Source organism: Phyllopteryx taeniolatus, chromosome 8, assembly GCF_024500385.1.
Source record: "Phyllopteryx taeniolatus isolate TA_2022b chromosome 8, UOR_Ptae_1.2, whole genome shotgun sequence".
In the NCBI taxonomy this organism is placed as follows: Eukaryota; Metazoa; Chordata; class Actinopteri; order Syngnathiformes; family Syngnathidae; genus Phyllopteryx; species Phyllopteryx taeniolatus.
The window spans coordinates 13,328,224-13,342,450 of record NC_084509.1 but is presented as its reverse complement, the minus strand read 5'-3'; positions in this window follow the sequence as shown (position 1 = coordinate 13,342,450).

Sequence of the window (14,227 nt, the reverse complement as noted above, 5' to 3'; positions counted from 1 at the left end):
TAACCATATTCTGGTTGTTGCTTGAATGTGGCTCTAGATCATTGGCCAGCCTCGCTACCAAGTCCTCAATGAAGAAATAGTGGGAGTGGCTTTTATGTAAATTTGTACATTGACACAAGAACTTGCTCAGACACAGTTTCAGAAATGGGCAGAGAAGATGAAACAAAGACTTATTTGGTTGTTTCATTTCACACTCGAAGGGTGGAAAGGCACCCAGCTTGTCGCGCCTTGAGATACGAGTTTAATTCATTCCGTGACCACTCGTTACTCAAAACAGGTGTATCTCAAATCATCTTTCCCCATTGAAATGAATGGAAATGCCATAAATCAGTTTCAACCCCCCCTAAAAAAAAAAACAACAAAATGTGTTTTAATAAGGAAAATATCACTGAATAATATTTTTCTTTATAAACCAAGGTTATTACAGTAAATTAAAATGTACAAAAGAACTATAAAATAATAATAATAATAAATAACTCAAACTAAAATTGCTAGACGTCATCGATGGTGTAGTGGTACACTCGCCTGACTTTCTTGCGGGCAGTGTGTGTTCAGTTCCCACTCAGTGACAGTGTGAATGTGAGTGTGAATGGTTGTCTGTGTCTATATGTGCCCTGCGACTGACTGGCGACCAGTTCAGGGTGTAGTCAGCCTTTCGCCCGAAGTCAGCTGGAATAGGCTCCAGCGCCTCACGACCCTGAACAGGATAAGCGGTGTTGAGAATGGATGGATGGATAAAATTGGTGGAATTTCGTAAACAAAATAAAATAAAAATGTGAACTAAAACGACATTTTACATTTAACAAACTAACTAAACTACTAAAACTATGATTATACCAAAAATATCCTTCATTTTCAGATTTGTCAATTAATTTCATTCACAAGCTTTCAGCGTTCATTTTAAATGTATTTATTTTGGATAAATGCATACATAGATACAGGATATGGAAGGAAGTTTGAACAGTCCATTGGGCATTGTAGTTCACTTACTGTGCGTCGCCTGGAAGTGACGCCATCGGAAAGCGGCGCCATATTCACGGCTCACCAGACCAAGCGCAAGTTTTGCTGCGAAGTTGTTACGTCCAAGTTGTTGCTCATGGAAATGGCTAAGATGGCTACCGACGAGTTAGTTCCTTCACGGAAACTGCATGTCGGCTATTCGTCTTTTGGCGAAAATTCAGAAACCTCACAGTTCTGAGGACCTGGGTTCAATCCCCGGCCCCGCCTGTGTGGAGTTTGCATGTTCTCCCCGTGCCTGCGTGGGTTTTCTCCGGGCACTCCGGTTTCCTCCCACATCCCAAAAACATGCATTAATTGGAGACTCTAATTTGCCCGTAGGTGTGAATGTGAGTGCGAATGGTTGTTTGTTTGTATGTGCCCTGCGATTGGCTGGCAACCAGTTCAGGGTGTACCCCGCCTCCTGCCCGATGATAGCTGGGATAGGCTCCAGCACGCCAGCGACCCTAGTGAGGAAAAGCGACTCAGAAAATGGATGGATATAGAGTGCCTGTATTTGATTTGTGGATGGCTGTTCATCTGTTAGAAAGCTAATACATTTTAATTAAATTAATTAATTAATTTTAATGGTATTTTTTGTTTAGTTTTTGTTCCACAATACATATTGTGTTTTTTTTAAATCTCACACTTGACAAATACCCCAAATCAAAAAACACTAAAACTAATATTGAAACTAATAAAAACAAAACTAAATCAAAGCATTTTTGAAAAAAATGTAAACTAACAAATCTGCTCGAAAAACTCATGAAAACTAACTGAATTTGAAAAAGAAATAAAAATGGAAAATCCAAAACGATTATAACCATGGTAATAAAATCATTAAATGGAATGTAAACAATTGAAAATGTTTGTTGCAGCTCCTTCTGGTGCGTACCTTGGCCACCTGGGGGTAACATAATAGAGACATACGAATATATGAACATAGAGACGATCACAATTGAGCTCAGTCACCTGCAGTAATATAATACATTTTTAATCCAATGTATACATAAAAGAACACAGTATAGATAAACGTAAACATAAGAGAGCACAGTACAATTACAGACACACCTATGGCAAAGTTTTGTGCTTGTTTTAAAAACCAGACATGTAATTAAGACTATAAAATTCTAACGGAAGTGTCAGTAAACAGCTTGAAGCCTCTTTTTCGAAGAATTGTTCATTATCCGCCAAGCTGTTGCTTGTTGCGAAGAGCTGAGTTCACTGCTACCATACAGCAATCGTATCTCAACTTTTTGCTCGTAAGTCAAAGCAATGAAACGGCCGGACGACGGCTCGTATCTAAAAAAACTCCTAAATTGGATCACTCGTATCTCAAGGGACTGCTGTACAAGCGATTAAAAAGTTAATTTTCCTCAATATGTCCCATTTATTAGTCTCATTTCACAGACAACCACAACAACAACAACTTTTATAAGCACTTCCTTTGCATGAGCCAGGTGACTGTTTGTGGGGGAATGTTTCTTCAAAAGCAAGAAATGCCTTCAAGACCAGAGATCCCAGGCTACTTTATCTCATTGCACTGATGTTGTTTCAAACTGGTTCTTTGTGCGCTCGCATCATGTGAATGATCACAATGACGCTTCAGAATAAACAAAGATGGAGCTTTTACTCGGTGAGAACTTCAAAATGCGTCAGCACATGGGTTTTTCTAGAGAAGGCCCCATCTATAATAACACACGCACACACACATACACATGCACACACACAGCTTATGTGGCGTACACATGATTTTGTGTTATACTATACTCATCAGTATACTGATGGTGTAGTGGTACACTCGCCTGACTTTGGTGCGGGCAGCGTGGCTTCAGTTCCCACTCAGTGACGGTGTGAATGTGAATGCGAATGGCTGTCCGTGTCTATATGTGCCCTGCGACTGACTGGCGACCAGTTCAGGGTGTAGCCCGGCTTTCGCCCGTAGTCAGCTGGGATAGGCTCCAGCGCCCCGCGACCCTAACCAGGATAAGCGGTGTTGAAGATGGATGGATGGATGGACTATACTCATCATACTAATATGGTATGTGAAATGTGGACAAGCAAGGTGCAGAAAAAGAATGTTGTGTTCCTTATTTAAGCTTAATGGGAGCTAATATGTTACAGTGCTGTTCAAAATTTGATAAAATATACAGTATCGTGCAGGGGTACCAACATCTCTGTCAATTGTTATGCTCTATCCTTTTTTATTTTACAGTTAGATAAAGCAGAACCTATTTTTACACTTACATGACAGTTAAAAACATCACTTAATGACTTGCCTGTACAGTTAGTATAATTTTTATGATGGCAAATTTTTTTGTAGTAGTTGTTGATTGTGGTGGCACGGTGGGTGACTGGTTAGCACATCCACCTCAGTTCTAAGGACCTGGGGTCAAATCCGGCCTCGCATAACTAATACATTTTCCAACTCAGGAGTTTGCATGTTCTCCCCATGCCTGTGTGGGTTTTCTTCGGGTACTCCGGTTTCCTCCCACATCCCCCAAACATCCACGGTAGTTTAATTGACTCTAAATTGTCCGTAGGTATGAATGTGAGTGTGAATGGTTGTTTGTTTAAATGTGCCCTGCTTGCAGTTAGCTGAGATAAGCTCCAGCAGGCCTGAGTGAAGATAAGTGGTGTCGAAAATGGATGGATGGATGCATGGATGGACAGTTGTTGATTGTGCCCTACGAATTCTGCCTAGCAACAAGTGCGCCAAAAATGTGATGAAATAAGCAAAAAAGAGATATTTGTTTTCTGTGCAATTTTATTCATGGGGGGTACTTCATAAATGAAATGTTGTAATGTTCCTTGAATTGAATGAATGAAGTTGAGAGGACTTTAAAGAGGTGCCTGTGAATCTGCAACCTGTTATAACTCCTCCTTTATTTGTACTCCTCCTTTATTTGTACTTTTACAGCCTTTTGTTTTTACCATTTTGTATTTAGTTTGCGTTATATAAAGCATTTAGGCCATTTTTTTGGCAGAGAATATCAACACGTGATTGTGTGTGCCTGTGAATCGGCAGCCCATTTACAACAGCTCCGTTAACGTTTTCCTTTACTTGTACTTTCCACCCACTGTTTGTGTCGTGCTAAAATTTTTGCACTACTACACACTACATTTTTTCAGCTGAGAATATCGGCACTATTGGATGTTCACTGTTTGCCAACGATCCTACAACCGCGATAACCGTGTCCCCTCAGCATCCCGGAGGACATAGAGAGGGAAAGAGCTGGCGGTTACACAACAGAGAGGACTAAATGTGAAAAAAAAGAACTGAACCGTTCCTTCTGTATGTGTCACTGGTGAACAGATGAACCAACATCTGTTAGAAAACTCCTGTTGTTTGTTTATATTCAAATTTGAGCTCCTTTAACACAAGTGACGTCATGGAAGCTATGAGCGAGCATTTTTAGTTTCTCAGCGCCCTCATACTGGTTAGTAATGTTCCTCTCTCTCATCGACTAACAGCTTGATACAACAGGTATTTTTGGTGGCGGTCGGAGGGGCCGTGGGCACAGAATGGCAGCCACGCTTCCGTCAGACTACCCCAGGGCAGCTGTGGCTACACAAGTCGCTTATATAAGTCTGTGTGTGTGTATATATATATATATATATATATATATATATATATATGGTTAGAGCGTCAGCCTCACAGTTCTGAGGACCTGGGTTCAATCCCCGGCCCCGCCTGTGTGGAGTTTGCATGTTCTTCCCGTGCCTGCGTGGGTTTTCTCCGGGCACTCCGGTTTCCTCCCACATCCCAAAAACATGCATTAATTGGAGACTCTAAATTGCCCGTAGGTGTGACTGTGAGTGTGAATGGTTGTTTGTTTGTATGTGCCCTGCGATTGGCTGGCAACCAGTTCAGGGTGTACCCCGCCTCCTGCCCGATGACAGCTGGGATAGGCTCCAGCACGCCCGCGACCCTAGTGAGGAAAAGCGACTCAGAAAATGGATGAATGGATGGATATATATATATATATTTATATATATATGAGTGCATAGAAAAGGGCTATATAAGTGCAATTCATTATTATTATTATTATTATTTTATTAATAAAGTTGAGTATAATTGCTTTAGTACAAACTGCTTGTGTGTCTGTGTGCACATGCCGTCGGGTTGGTCATGTAACCACCAAAAGTGGGACACGCATAAAAAAAAAAAAAGGAACGGGAAAACAAACGTTCCAGTGTCTCAGGTGTCACAATCAGAAATGAAGCAGGAACGCTCTGCCAAGGTGGAGACAGAAGGGAAACTGATCTTTCCTCATCTTCATGTAACTCAATGCCTGTTATTTTGTCTTGATAAGCAGTGCAGTCAATACAGGCCCTTCATGACTGTTTGGTATCTATGCTGTCCAGAAACCATGTAGAAGTTGCATAAGAAAACATTTTTAAAAACCATGTATTCTACGAAGGCTGATTGTTAGCGGGCAGGAATGTGCTTAGTCATGATGAGAAGGCGTCACTTAGCGAATGCGGGGAAGAGGAGATTAATAATTTTTAATTCGTTAGTGGCGATTGTAAGAAATCAAAGGACCCATTTCTTTGTCATATGGTTCAGTGTGACATAATTATATTTGTTCATTAAGCATTGCTACAAATCTAATCATCAATTTTCTGTAGTGCTTTTTCTCATTATATTCGCCGTTGACCTAAAGCCTATCCCAGCTGATTTTGCAAGAGGTGGGGTAGACTCTGGTCTGGTTGCCAGTTAATTGCGAGGCACAAACAGTCAGGTGCATCAATATTGGTACATGGACACAATTATTATCTTTTTGGCTCTCAACAGCACCACAATCGATTTGAAATGAAACAAGATGTTCTTTAATTGCAGACTTTCAGCCTTAATTTGAGAGTATTTCCATTCAAATCAGGTCAACGGTGTAGGAATTTGTCTTCAATGAACCTAACAGCTTGTTTTTGGAATGTGGGAGGAAGCCCAAGTATCCGGAGAAAACCCACACAAACGCGACAGGATAACATGCAAACTCCATATTTGAGCTGAGGTTCTAACTCAAGAGCTCTCAATTGTGAGTCAGACGTGCTAAGCACTACTCCCACTGCGCTGATCGCTTCTACTCTATTTATTTCTATTCATTAAGACATTATTTTTATAATTACTCACATGCACACAATTGTTGCTACCTTTCCATTAAAGAAAGAAAACCCCACATGTAGCCAAGGAAGAACTTGAAACTGACAGAATTTGATAAATGCATATGAGCATATACTGGTACACTATGAGACAACACTGGACCTTTTTGACAGGTGACGTCAGCTCTCTGTTTACATGTAAAATGTTATCATACCTACAAAAGAACACTGTACCCACTGAGCAGATCAAGAACCACGGGCCTCATGCACTATATACTGTATGTATATAAGAGAACCAATTGACTGGGTTGAGCAGCCCGGGGGGGGGGGGGGCAGAGAACAACAAGCACAACCACAACCACAACCATACCAATGGCTGTAATAGTCCCATTATGACAGCAACAACGATGATACTGGTCCTAACTTATACATTTTACGGAATTTAGTCTATAACATATGCTCCCAATCTGAATTTTAACTGAAAAGCAGATGGACTCAAGTCTTTTTGAACACAAAAAAAAGTCATATTACTGTCATGAACCGTGTCGTGGTTATTGCTGCTGACTCTGTGGACATATCGATACAAATGTCACAAAGTCAGTAGAAAAGCTTGTTGGGGGAACTGAAGCATTCATGAGCTTCCTACCTGTTGAGCGGGAAGAGCCAGTTGTTGATGTCACAGATCACAGTGGAAATGCTTCAATTAAAATGCAACGCCACATATAATCGGTATTTTTGTCTCAATAAGCAAACATTGTGTCCAAGAACCTTAAAGCACACCATGTGTTTACCAGCTGCTTTTTTTCACAGCCCTCCTCTTGGTTTGTTTTGCTCGAGGACCCACACTGAGTGTTCTGCATTTATTGGTAACATATTTTAAATGTGTGTGCCTAGTTTAATGAGCCTCTAGACTCTGTTTCTTGTTAACGCTAAAGGAAACAAACAGAATGGCGTCTAAAAAAAACACTTTTTCATCATTCTTCTCTATTGAATGTCATGTCAAATTGGGCCTTCGCAAAGGAACATTATACCTTTCCATTCACGTCATCAAGACAATGTCATAACTGCACACTCCCTGTGTGTTTGTATAGCAATACAGTTACCTGTGAGAGGTCGCTGTTTGGTCCGGGCTAGTCAAAACACACCCTGTCACGTGACACCCGTAGCCTAGCAACATTCTGTCTGAGCCTCTGTCACGGGAACAATGAAATAAGATTACGTATAAGTGAAAAATCCATGTGTGTGCACGCCACCACAGCCGGTCCGTGAGTACCATATTTTGACCCTAATGTCTTTTTTTTTGTCTTTGTGTGTATATATATGTATGTATATATATATATATATATATATACATATATATACACACACACACACACACACACATACACACGCTTCGTCCTTCGTCCACTGTGGGCGCGATGCAGGAGTGGGGGTCGGAGTTGTTGTAGGCAGCCAGAACAGACTGCAGTTCCGTAGCTCTTCAATGAGAGTAGACTTTGAACTCCGTAAAAGTAGTTCTGCCTGTGTCGAGCAGCAACCTACGACAGTATCTGTATCAGAGCGGACTTGGTGCGTGCGAGTTAAGTGTTGCGATAAACCCGTATTTTAAGTAGGACTCCTGATATAGTGTTGTTTCGTTCGCAAACGTTTCGTTCAAAAGAACAAATCTTTTCAGTAAACGTAAAGAACTGAATTAGTTTATGAAATGATTTCATTCTTTGAGCTCTCCCGCCGTTAGCCAGCCCGCTCGGACCGGAAACTGAAGCGTTCGAGCCGGCTGGGACCGGAAACGGAAGCGTTCTGTGCAGTCTCGATGTGTCAATTGAGACGCGCAGCTGGTGGGACGGAGAAGATCCGGTCAATTTTCAAAATAAAACACATTGACATGCGAATTGCAATACAACAGAAATTATATAAATTGGTCATTGTTTCTCTGCGACCCAGTAACAAATGCCTCACGGCCCGGTACCGGTCCGCGGACCGGTGGTTGGGGACGGCTGCTCTAAAACTTTCTGGTAGACTGTTGCGGTGACCTTGGATTTAAGAAAGCAGAGTTTACCAACACCTGCACTGGACATTGATTCCATTCAAGACCACATTAAAATGGTTCCAAACCTTAGATTCTGCTATAATAATTGTTTATTCAAATAATAAGAAAAATATAATTATTTTGTCCACTCTTACGCAGGAGGGAGGCCTAAACACTCCCAACTTTAAACACTATTATTTAGCTAACCATTTACAATATCTCATTAAATGGGTGCACCACAATGATGAGCATCATTCTTGGCTAGAATTGGAACAGAAAGACTGCAACAACATAAAACTCTCAAAACTCCCATTTATTTCTAAAAGTAGTCTTAAGCGGCATAAGTGTTTCAAGAACTTGGTGGAAAAGTCTCAAAGCCACAGAATCTCAATTATCTCCCAGTATGCTCTCGCCAATCTGGCACAATCCAGATTTCAAAATGAACAACATACCGCTTTACTTTTGCATATGGAAACTACGTGGAATTGACCACCGACAACAACTGTTTAATAATATTTTTATGACACGTGATGAACTGCAAATAACAGGCGGAAACGTAATTCTCAATAAATATCCATCGGAATACAAAGAAACCACAATGGCATCTCAAAAAGTCCACTGTGACACAGTAAAACTGTTCTGGCATAAAAGGGATCCTGATCTTCCTTTCTGCTTGACCTAACAGCTAAACGGGACAAAAAAAAAGAAGAAATGTGTTCCTCTATTTTGATATTTCTATATATTATTTATATTTTTTGAATGCGGCCGCGAAAATGTTCAATGTGATTATGGAAATTGAATATACATGATCAAAATTAAGCGGCACGGTGGCCGACTGGTTAGAGCGTCAGCCTCACAGTTCTGAGGTGCGGGGTTCAATCCCCGTCCCCGCCTGTGTGGAGTTTGCATGTTCTCCCCGTGCCTGCGTGGGTTTTCTCCGGGCACTCCGGTTTCCTCCCACATCCCAAAAACATGCATTAATTGGAGACTCTAAATTGCCCGTAGGCATGACTGTGAGTGCGAATGGTTGTTAGTTTCTATGTGCCCTGCGATTGGCTGGCAACCAGTTCAGGGTGTACCCCGCCTCCTGCCCGATGACAGCTGGGATAGGCTCCAGCACGCCCGCAACCCTAGTGAGGAGAAGCGGCTCAGAAAATGGATGGATGGATGATCAAAATTACTCATTTTATCAAATAACTGGACGATAAAACAATGTTTATTTTGTTTTAATTTCTTAACCCATCCATCCATCCATTTTCTGAGCCGCTTCTCCTCACTGGGGTCGCGGGCGTGCTGGAGCCTATCCCAGCTGTCATCGGGCAGGAGGCGGGGTACATCCTGAACTGGTTGCCAGCCTATCGCAGGGCACATCGACACAAACAACCATCCGCACTCACAGTCATGCCTACGGGCAATTTAGAGTCTCCAATTAATGCATGTTTTTGGGATGTGGGAGGAAACCGGAGCGCCCGGAGAAAACCCACGCAGGCACGGGGAGAACATGCAAACTCCACACAGGCGGGGACGGGGATTGAACCCCGCACCTCAGAACTGTGAGGCTGACGCTCTAACCAGTCGTTCACCGTGCCGCTAATTTATTAACATTTAACCTTATTACACACATTATAGTTAGCGGAGCAGTGTATGTGTGACATGCCAAAAACACGTACATCCAACGTTTGTGCGCAAATGATTGGCCAATTGTAATAAGATCTCAGAGTTTCATTAATCTGCTACGTTTTCATGGTGACAGCGATTCTGATGAGGATACCAAAGGCACTTTAAAGTTATATTGAAACTAGGGTCATGTTTTAAGAATCCAACACATGAAGAAATTAGAGTTGCATACAATCATTGTTTTAGAAAACCTGCAACACAGAACACTCTCTTCCCCACAGGCCAGATTGAGCCAGTACAAAACCACATGGGGCCAGAGAGTTGATTCGCTAAGAGCTACACACCCTTCTTGCCACGCCCCATTTTCCAGTACAGGCTCCTTTCAAGAAACTTCTTGCTCTGCAGTCATACAATCTGACCTGACTGGCTCTCATTTATGGACTCCTGCTCTGCTCGCACTCACTGACACACAGAAGAAAAAAAAGCACTAAGGGAAAAAGCAGTGGTGGGAAGTAACGGAGTAGTTTTCAGGTACTTTACATCAACATCTACTTTTTTAAAGATTTTTTTTCTTTTATTCCCTCCATTTAAAAACAGTATCTGTACTTTCTACTATCCTATCTGTACTTTCTACTCCTACTACTTCTATGTAGTGAAAATATGCTTGTTACTTTTTTCAACCTCTGCAGAAGATAACGCAATGTTAAAAAAAGACACAGCGTTAACCGTGGTTGAGATCTTGATTTATTGCGAATCTTGGTCTTATACAGCGAAAAACAAGGTTACTCATTTCACAAGATTAGCAAAGCTGTGGGAACACGTTTTGATAGCATAAGTAAAGCCAACTCCTGGCTAGCGCTATTAGTTTATAACAATATCTAACGTAACGTAATTCTTCTTCTTCTTCTTCTTCTTCTTCTTCTCTGTATAAGCACTATGTAAGTTTGAAGAGGGGAAAAAAAGAGGGAAATATTTGTTTATTTAAGTTTTTCTTTCTGTTGTGCCAAGTTATCAAAGAGAATTGTAATTTAAAAAAAAATAGTTTGGAAAAAAGTAGTTTAAAAAAATAATTGACAACAAAATTTCATTTTCTCTTTTGTACTTAAAGCAGGAGTTTGCAATTGAAAAAACCCCAACACTTTTTGTCAAACAATGGAACCTTGATAGAACGGACTTCTAGGGGCGGGGTGGGGTCGTCCGATATAGCCAATTGTCTGTTACATTGAAGCACTTTTTTTGGGGAGGCCATATGCACTCAAATTACTGTACCGTATAAAATTATTGTTTTGTAGTTTTTTTTTCGTGGCCTCAAACAGCCAGTGTAGTACAAAGTTATTATAAATAAATATTTTAAAAATTTGTTTCACATTTTATCCAAACTTAACACGTCAGTGTGCTTGGTCATGGTGACATGGTTGACATACAGTACTCATCATAGGCGAGTTGCTTGACAAAAAAAAAAAAAAGTTACTGTACCAAAATAGCATGTTCCAGACTCCAGAGACTTGTGTTTTGTATTCCTCAGAGTTAATGCTACAGCCATGCCGCTCTCTCTCTCTGGTAGCGCTGTACTACACAATAGACCAGGGGTGGCCAACTTGTCAGAGACTAAGAGCCACTTTTTTTTCTGTGTTACTGCAAAGAGCCACATACACGGACGGGTACACATGAACATCATCTTTTAATCATGTATGCACGCATACACAGACCTCTGCTCAGCCAGATCTAATGAAAATAACCACACCAACATGATAATATCAGTAATTTTCAACAGTTAACATTGTGTGCACTGTCTCACACACACAAACTCTCAGTTCAAGCAAGTCCACAAACAATAATAGAATAATTTTCAATAACATCTTTCTCTTACTATGCTGCTTAGTGAGACTTCTGGCATTCCTTATCTTGAACAATCCTCTTCAAATCTGGCTTGTATTCTGTTGTTGCCACTCTAAGCAATTCTTTCAAATGAGTGTCAGTCAGAACAGATCGATGCTTTGATTTCACATGTTTCAGGGTAGAAAACACAGACTCGCAGACGTACGTTGACCCAAACATGGACAGTATCTTAAGCGCAGCTCGTTTGATGTTGGGGTATTTTTCAATTGGCACACTTTTCCAGAACTCAACGGTCCCTTCCCTTAAAACAGTTTTCAGTTGATCCTCCTCACAAAGGTCGATCATCTCCAACTCAGCCGCAGCCTCATCTGTGACGAGCGGGGCTTTCAAACAGTCTGGCTTCCAAGCCAGCTGATATGATGCAAGCGTTACGGTCTCTGAGTGTTTTGTAATTTTTTTGAAAAACTGCACCTGCTTTTCAAAGCGACCAACTTGTTCTTGCGAAGTTCAGTCCCTTTTGGCAATTCCTGTTCGATGTTAGGGTGGAGTGAGCTGAAGTGACGCTGAAGATTTGAAGCTTTGAAATGCGCTAATGCTGCGTGACATATAAGGCAGATCGGCTTGCCATTACGTTTAACAAAAAAAATATAAACTCTCCCACTCTGGCAAAAACGTCCTGTGTTCTTCTTCATATTTTCGTTTGGCTGTGCTTTTTTTCCCTGCCATTTCAAGAGGTAACTTGACGGAAATTGTTTACAACACAAATTATGTCACACCAAAGATTTTCTCGTCGCTCGTTTGACGTCACTCAAACAGGCTTACATGGTCAGTGTGCCATCTAGCTGTAGGGGGAGTGAATGACAGCGCCAGCCAAGCATTTTTGACGCATGTCATGTGACAGCTCCTGAAGAGCCGCATGAAACTAGTTAAAGAGCCGCATGAGGCTCGCGAGCCGCGGGTTGGCCAGGCCAGCACAATAGATATAACCATCATGACACGGCTGCCACATCAATGCCCCGCATTCAACATGGCCGCCACATAGGCACGGGAAATACGTCTGGTCATATTGTTTATCTGTGACCCGGAAATACGCCACTCCCATTCTTTGCCTGCTTTGCACCACAGCGCCAGTAAACAACAGTATTCACGTGACAACAGCATGTTATCCAAATAATTTTTTAACGATTAGGGAAGCGGAACACACAAGTCCTTACTACAGTTAACACCAGGCGTGTGCAGAAGTGGGGCTTTAGGTGCTTGGGCACTTGCCCTTTTTTGAACGTGTGCACGAGTGTGTGGGTCCTTGTCTGGGTTCTTTCATCAATAAAATCGAATGTAACCGTGTTCAAAACAACATATTAGGTTATAATTTATGAAGGAATTGATAAGGTTACATGCATTTAAATAGAGAGTGCATGTGAGAGGGGAGGGGCTGTGGCGAGTCTCACCGCGTGCCCTCTTGAGCTGCTCATCAATGAGTGAGATTCACGTTCATCACCAGAATTTAGAGGCGCCGTAACGGAGCAAGAATACAAGGCACCACTGAATATTTCCCCTGCTACCCCTCACTCATACACACAAACACAATTTTACAGCCATTAATACTATTAAAATCCTTCTTAACATATAGTATTTATGGAACATTGTTTGGAAAATTATTGATCCTGCCGTGATATGTTGATCAGAGTTTTGATTTAAGGTTTTGAAGAGCCTTAGGCTCTCAGATTGGGCAGACCGGGCGGGCACTCATTGGGAATGAATGTATTAGTGTTTGATTCAACATGTCACAAAATAGGCAATAATCCATCCATCCATCCATCCATTTTCTGAGCCGCTTCTCCTCATTAGGGTCGTGGGCATCCTGGAGCCTATCCCAGCTATCATCGGGCAGGAGGCGGGGTACACCCTGAACTGGTTGCCAGCCAATCGCAGGGCACATACAAACAAACAACAATTCGCACTCACATTCACACCTACGGGCAATTTAGAGTCGTCAATTAACCTACCATGCATGTTTTTGGGATGTGGGAGGAAACCGGAGTACCCGGAGAAAACCCACGCAGGCACGGGGGGGGGGGGGGGGGAACATGCAAACTCCACACAGGCGGGGCCGGGGATTGAACCCCGGTCATCAGAACTGTGAGGCAGACGCTCTAACCAGTCGTACACCGTGCCGCCTTAAAGCAAGTCTATTTTCTTACTCTGTTTTTATGAATAGCTCGCAATGCTATGTTAAGTAAGGCGTTTCAAATTCTTGCTCCATGTGCCCCCTTTTAACTTTGAGCACCTGCCCCTCCAAAGGTCTCTGCAAGCCCCTGGTTAACACGCTGAACACAGGGGCCTTTAGAGGGTAACTAGAAAAACTTGAACTTGTTGAGGGTAAGGAACAACTGCGGTCTTGCTACAGGAGGCAAATGCACATCAAAGGATGCCGTTGTGATGAAAAAAAAAAAACGCTTGTTGGATTTTTTCCCCAGTGCAGTATGTATGTAAAGTGGTATCGAGGAATCCCTAATAATTATGATTAATTGGCATTTGGTTTATGAGGGTCGTCCTTGGAAAGATTTGTCCCCTATGAAGTTTTCATGGACCGAAAATGTTTGAGAACCTCAAATTAGACTATTTGTTGTATATGCAGTCTTG